Consider the following 7,951-nt stretch of genomic DNA (forward strand, 5'->3'; position numbering starts at 1 on the left):
AGAAAAAACGGTTTATTTTTCTAAGCACCTCCCTAAGCACCTAGCATTGTACAAGGCCTAACTCTCATCCACGTTCAAACCAAAAGGTATACTCCAAATGGCAATCAACACATATTGAAGACCAGACGAATGGGAGACACGATTCCTGAATCCATATCTAGGCTAATTTCATAGAAATCTCAATGCATGAGATTTGGTCTATGGTGTACAAGGGGGTGTTCAATAGACATAATATAAAATTTGATGCAAGTTTTCGAATTGGGTAGTTTTAAGCACAAGAGGCTAGTTGAAAAATCAAGTAATCACAGTGAGTAGAGAAGTGAAAATAGAGTAACTTGCATGGAAGTAAGGGAGTAGAGTAGAGAATGCAAACATTTGTTGACACAGGGATGTTTGTGGTTCAGATCGTTGGCACTATCTTACATCCACGTTGATGGAGGCTTCGAGCCAAATGATTCTAAGATTCAATAATTCCATTTGTGATGCCCAAGTGTCCTACGAAGCACGACTGACCTATTCCGTCATGCTTGCAGTTAGAAGCCCCGCTAGGATAAAATCTTTCACCAAATGAGTGACCGGGTGATCTCTTGGCCCGTACAAACTCTTGTGTCCTTCACACGTAGAACTTGATAGGATCACAAGAGACTCCTAACCATCTAGGATGCTCTCACCATCCGAGAGTAATAAGCAAAACAATGTTACTTAATATAAGAACTCCTTGAAAGATCTGCAATCAAAGCTTCTCTTAAGAATCCATAGAAAAACTATCTCGCAAGGATAGGATTTGTGGTCAAAGAGATGAACTGGAGGTTTAGGGATTCAATAGAGGGGGGGGGGGTCTTGGCTATTAAAGAATCAATAAGTGAACATAGAGTCACCCAACACTTTTCTTCTTTTCTTGCCATGGAGCTATCTATCTCTAGAGAGAATTCCTTATTTGGCCCTTTCTTAAAATTTGCTTCCCTATTTGACCCAAAATAAAAAAAGTTCCCTATCTGACACCTAAAGTAAATTTTGTTCCTTATTTGACACTTTCGTCCATTTTAGACACTAAGGGGTTTAAGTGTGAAGTGAAAAGACCATTTTGCCCCTAGTCCATTGTGTAACTATCATGGATATAGTAAAAAAGCAACCAGCTCACCCATATTTTAGGGATGTTTAATGCATGCTGCGCATATATGTGTATGCTCTAATATTTTGTTCATTAGGTAAGTCTGTGCGTGTAAAAGCATATAAAATATCTGTAGAAGTTTTACTAGCATATATATCAGTACAATAATTTTTTTACGAATAAGTCCAGTAACATATACACTCGCAGAAAAGTACAGTGCAATATACCATATTTTGGTTAGTCTCGCCGGCCGATTAGCCCACGGCGCTGAGGCGGTCTCGGCCTTGGGCGTCCACGCACATGGCGCCATAACGTGCGGGTTGAGGGGAGCCTCGGCGTGCGTGGATAAGAGCTGCGGCGTGGAGGCTGGCGGCGCGTGTGCGTGCATCTCCTCCGAGCCGAGCTTGGCGGTCTGCCTGCGTGTCTTCCCTCACGGCTGCACGGGACGGGAGGCTTTATCGACCGCTGATAGGTAACGTGGGCCTTGGCTTGTTGAGTCACCGATTGGGTGCAAATACGGAGTATACATTGGTGCATGCATGCAGGCCAATTATAAACTTGTATGGTTTTGCATGCATGTATGTATCTCTTTTAGCAATTATTTCTCTTAGATCAAAGTGTAAAACTTCAATCTTTTTGGAGCACTCTATTTTACATGATGAACTCTACAAATAAAGTCCAATATTGAATATATTCTCTCACTCATAAATTTTCTAACAACACGTGGTACCTACACATCATACAGTAGTACTTTGCTAGATGAAAGTTACATTTTTCTCACATATATACACTCGTATTTATTTGTTTGCTGGTCCATCACGGCTTACATAAATAATTGGGTTTAGTGCGTAAAAAATTCATCAAACACTAATCAAAATATGGTACTGTATTGATCATAGATATGCTTGTACAAATACATGGATGAACTGATTGCTTTTTTATTACATCCAAAATAGTTACAAAATGCACTAGGGGCAAAATGGTCTTTTCACCTCATACTTAACACCTTTAGTGCCTAAAATGGGCAGAAGTGTCATATAAGGAACAAAATTTACTTTAGGTGTCAAATAGGGTAGAAATTTTTATTTTGGGTCAAATAGGGAAGCAAATTTTAAGAAAGGGCCAAATAAGGAATTCTCTCCTATCTCTATGTGGTAGGTGGATTTGAGTGGGGTGGAATGTGATGTGGGTGGCTAGCAATGAAAGTGTGGTGGAGTGGTTGTGAGGGAATGGATGATTGGAACCACAAAAAGGGTATGGTAGAGAATATATATAGAGGGATATCAAAATCTAGCCATTACTAAAAAATTGTAACTAAGACTCGGAAGCACCGGTTGCTTGTAAACTAGCAAAACTATGGAACTAGTTCAAATAAATTTGAATGGCCAGGACAGTGTTCAGAAATAAGGAGAAATACAGTACTCAGAAGTACCGATGAAAGAATGAGTGGGGGTTTTAGCACAAAAGGTGGCACCTTTTTGGCGAGGATAAAACGAGTCAAAAGTACCCATAAAACTAATTTCTGTATAGCACTGTACAAATCAAAGCAGTTGCTAGATTGAGAATCTGTAGAGTAGAGGTAAGTCATAAACTGAAAGTTCTAAAAAAGAGGCAAAGCTTATATTGTAACCAGCAGGAAAGCAAACTGAGACGACTCAGAAGTGCCGATGAAATGTTATGCTTGAAAGTACTGATGCAAACAAAAAACATGTCAAAGTGGAAATATGTGGATCAACAGTTCCAGAACAAAGGAATCCATGGTTCTGAACACCTCGAGTTTGTAGAGCAAATACCTCAACTTTGTTGAGTTCCCCCTCATCCAACAACTTGAATGGGACGAGTCCCACGAGCGCCTCGAACAACAACAACATATATTCCTCACTTCGCGAGAAATTAAAAAAATAGCACACACGTGTCAGCCCAGCAACCACACCACTAAGACACCAAGAGAATCACGAGAAGGGAAGACATGGAGTCGCCAAGGCAGCGACGTCAACAACTGCTCCTCGCCTGCTAGAACCCGTAAAAAAAACCAACCCCATCACACACATGTCAGCCCACCTACCACGCCGCTGAGGCAAGGGAGGGCGCGAAGGGAGTCTTACCTATTTCGGGGGGTAAGAGCATCTCCAATAGATGATGTAGATGCAAAATAACTAACTTTTGCATCTGTGAGGCCAAAAAAACCCATCCCTAACAGATGATGTAGATACAATTTTTTTACATTACCTCCTCCAAAAGATGTAACATACAACACCTCCACCTTCAGGTGATGTAAAACTGGCGGCCGCGCGCCAACCGCCAAACGCTCTTCTTTTCATCCCCGCACCCACTTCTTCTTCCTCCCACCTCCAGCCGCACTGTTGCCGCCCCCCGCCCGCCCACACTACAAAAAAATACACTTCCGTGATGATACGTGTTTGTCACAGTAGGTCATGTTTTCTGTCATGCATGTATATCCATGATGATTTTATAACAGAATCAAGATAGTCATACCTGTGCTGTCGTAGAAGTGTTCCATGACATTACCAAAATTATCATCACGGAAGTGTCCACTTCCATGACGATAAATGGCGCGTCATGGAAGTGTTTTCGTCAAGGGTAACCGACACATGGCATCCACCGTAACGGGTCACTGTTAAGCTATCGGGTCCGGTTTTGGATCGGATAACCCGTTAACAGCCCGGATCAATGAGGATTATCCACGTGTAAAATTCTCATTGGCCGGAGGAAACACGTGTTGGCTCACCGTTGGGACAGATGTCATCCATTCATTGGACATGAGGCACCTATGATACGTCGACACGTGGCACGACCCAACAGAGGCCCATTCCAGTGAAAAGGCCGACCCGTTTGACTTGGTCAAAAGGTAACAGACCGACCCACGGAAAAAACAACCTGTTCGTATATAGCCCATTTACGGCCCGCTAACTCACGACCCGTTACGGCCTATCGGAATTAAGCCCAGTAGCTTCATATGGGCCGTCCAATATGATTCCAGCCCGTTGTAACTTCCGGCCCATGTATGGCCCATGATGTCTTTCGGCCCATACAAGGCCATTTGTAACTCTTGGCCCATTAATGACCCGTGGTGAATCTGGCCTGCAATGAATAGTGTACCACTTTATACCCATTAACGGCCCATTATTCCATTGGACCGTTTCCACCCCGTGTTATCTTTCGGCCTTCTCAGGGCCCATTTATTCTTGGCCTCATTTCCAGCATTCGGTTACTTACGGCCCGTTACTGGCCTTTTCTACTTGTGGGCCAAATTTAGCTCGTGGTTACAATCAGCCTGTTAAACCGTTGGGCTGTTTTCATAGCGTCATCAAATATGGCCGATTAACGACGGCACATTATGGTCGGCCCATGAACGGACGATTCCAAATCTAGCCCGTTTACGGCCCATAATGCGGTCTATTATTGGCCCATGTTTGGCCGATTGATCATACGGCCCGTAGAAGGCCCATTGATGCTACGGCTCATAGAAGGCCCATTGTTTCTACGACCCTTAGAATGCCCATTGTTTCTACGGCCCGTAGGAGGCCCATGGTAACTACAGTAAATATGTAGCCCATGGTTATTGTGGCCTAGTTTTAAAAATTAGGTTATTGCAGCCACTAGCAAACCGCGGAAAAAGAACTGCACTGACTACAAGCAAACAAATAAACAAGACAACAAGGAAATAAATAAGCAAGCAACTTACGCTAGGCTATCACGGCTATTACACATATTACATCCACTGGGCATCAAAGTTCGCCACCAGTGCAAATATAGGGAACAAAGCATCATATCATATACACTGGTTGTCAAAGTTGGCAACCAGTGCAAATAAACGCCGCAGCAAAACAAGTCCAGAACTGAAACCACTTTGGAAGAGCTCAAGAAACAATATCCTGGGTACCCATAATGCTGGCAAGATTCTTAGCAAGCTTATTAACTTTCTCCTGTTTGGCGCTTAAATCCTCCAGCAGTTGCTGTTGCACCAGAAAGTATGCATCTGAATTCTGCAGGGACTTCCTCAGTCCTTCGGCTTCCTGTCGCATAACATCTGATCGTTGTCTTTCAACTTGAAGTTGAGACTCAAGAAGCCGAATTGATTCAAGCAGTGAGTTCGAAGAGCTGGTGCCAACAGTAGTATCCAGTAACTCGAAGACTACATCAAGACAGGACTTTGGGGTTGTCTCAGTGTCTTCAATATAATTTTTATCATCTTTCTTGGAGACCAACAGGGATGTCTCACTATCTCGAACCTTATCTGCATTACTTCCTTTACCATTGCATAACGGGGTACTCTTCTCCAATATTTTATCCGCGTTCTAAAAGAGAAACGAACAAACAAACACATCATAGGTTTACCATGTTGTATATGAAACTCATTTTGGTAAACCAGTTCAGTAGTAAGGTGGATAGGATAACAACATGAAACAAACATATATCTATGTAGTATGGTCACTGTATGGTCTATATCATTCTAGTTTATGTTGCCAAATCAAGATAAAGACAGTTCAAATCATATCTATTTAAGACAAAGCAACATAGAAAGAACATAAGTGTGGGAAACTACACAACAATAACAACACTTGTAATGTGGATGGCATGAGAACATAACTGTTTATTCAATTGAAACTGGAATCAACATAGAGCAAGTTACAATAGCTAACACGTTAAAGAAACAGGTTTAAAACATACCTGTTGCGCCATTGGAGTTTCAGTTGCATCCTTCAAGTTTGAAATTAGTTGATATGAGTAAATACAGTGATGCAATAGCAAAGTAGTATGAACCATAGCTACGGAACCTGACCTGAGAACAATTCTTCTTCTGCTTTAAGCGTTGACTTGGGGTTCGGAGTGGTGGTCCTCGTGCTTTGGGCACTGCAGTTGCCTTACTAACTGCTCGTGTTTGGGTGCTCTGTGGTGGAGACGGTGCTGTGTCAACTGGAACTGGGTTACTATCTGTTGGGGTTGGGGTTAGAAGGGGTGTAGCTGATTCTCTGTCCAACTGGGTAGGGGTACAATCTGCGTGAGTTCGGGTTATGTGTGGTGGGGCTGGTTCTTGGGCAAGTACAACTGTGGTTCTATCTACATCGACAGGTAGCACGATCTTTTCTGAAGACCGTGTTTTTACTCCCACAGATACTGCCATCACCCCCTCCAATTGAAATGGTTGATAAACAAGAAAAGTAATTGAATATACAGACATTGTAAGATAGACAGTTGCAATGGATAGTAGGGAAGAAAACAGGGCATGAAATAATTCACATTTATGTTGTCTAACCAAACAGAATAACATGACATAATTCCACATATATGATGGCTAATTAAACAGGATAACATGACACAATTTCACATGTATGATGGCTAACTAAACAGGATAGAATGACATACTTCAAAATATGATGATTATGTAAACAGGATGATATGATATAACTATATGACGTGTCTATTAAAGTGGTTGGCATTCCATAAATCACAAACATGCCGTCGATGGAAACATGATGGCATGATATAATTCACGGATAGAATGACATAATTCAAAATATGATGACTATGTAAATAGGATGAGATGATATAACTATATTATGTCTTTAGAAAATGGGTTAGCATGCCATAATTCAGATACATGCTGTCTATGTAAACATCATGGCATGATATAATTCAAATATATGATTTATATACTAAGCCAGTGAGCAGAGAGCAATCACATATATGATGTGTCAACTAAGGAGATGGCATCCAATATTGTGTATATCATGTAAAAACAAGCATTGCAATACAACATATGCATGATATGAGTAATATAACCCTGCCAAGTTTGAGCATACACCTTAGGAGGATAATAGGACTGGCCATCTGCCTCTAAATCCTCCTCTGAAGAGCTATCTGTAACCAGCAAGATATCTGCTTCAGCAGGTAGCATTGTCTGCTTTGAAGACCTTGCTTTCACTCTAGATTTCTCCATCACCAATTCAAATGGCTGATGCACAGGAAGAGCAGTTGAATATACAAACATTGTCGACAAATGCAATGAGAAATACAAAAAAAGGACGGCATGATATAATTCACATATATGACGCTTGGCTAAACAACATGGCATTGCATAATCCACATATATAATGCCTTGCAACAAGATAGCATTGCATAATTCACATATATAATGTCTTGCAACAAGATGGCATTGCATAATTCACATATATGGTAATTAGACACTAAACATGTGGCATTCACACAAAGCATGTCTAAACTAAGCAAATGACATAGCAATGCAAGATACCATACGCACGATATGAGTAACATAACCCTGTCAAGTTAGAGCATGCACCTCGGGGGGGGGGGGGGAAATAGGACTGGTCATCTGTCTCTGAATCCTCCTCTGAGGAGCTATCCGTAACCAGCAAGACACGCGCTTCGTCAGATAGCATTGTATGCTCTAAAGACCTTGTTTCCACTCCAGATTTTTCCATGACCGTGCCAAATGGCTGATGCACAGGAAGAGTAATTGAATGTACTAAAATTGTTGACAAATTTAATACGTAATAAAAAATGATGGCATGATATAATTCACATATAAGATGACTGGCTAACCAGGGTGGCATTGCAAAATTCACATATATGATGCCTGGCTAAACAAGATGGCATTGCATGATTCACATATACGATAAAGAAACTAAACAGATGGCATTCACACAAAGCATGTCTAAACTAAGCACATGACATATTTGATGTATAAAGTAAGCAATGCAAGGCACCATATGCATGATATTACCAACATTAGCATGCCAAGTTAGAGCGAAGACCTCAGGGGGTAAATAAGAGTGGTCTTCTCCTTCTGAATCCCCC

This window comes from Aegilops tauschii, chromosome 2 (genome assembly GCF_002575655.3).
Source record: "Aegilops tauschii subsp. strangulata cultivar AL8/78 chromosome 2, Aet v6.0, whole genome shotgun sequence".
Classification (NCBI taxonomy): Eukaryota; Viridiplantae; Streptophyta; class Magnoliopsida; order Poales; family Poaceae; genus Aegilops; species Aegilops tauschii.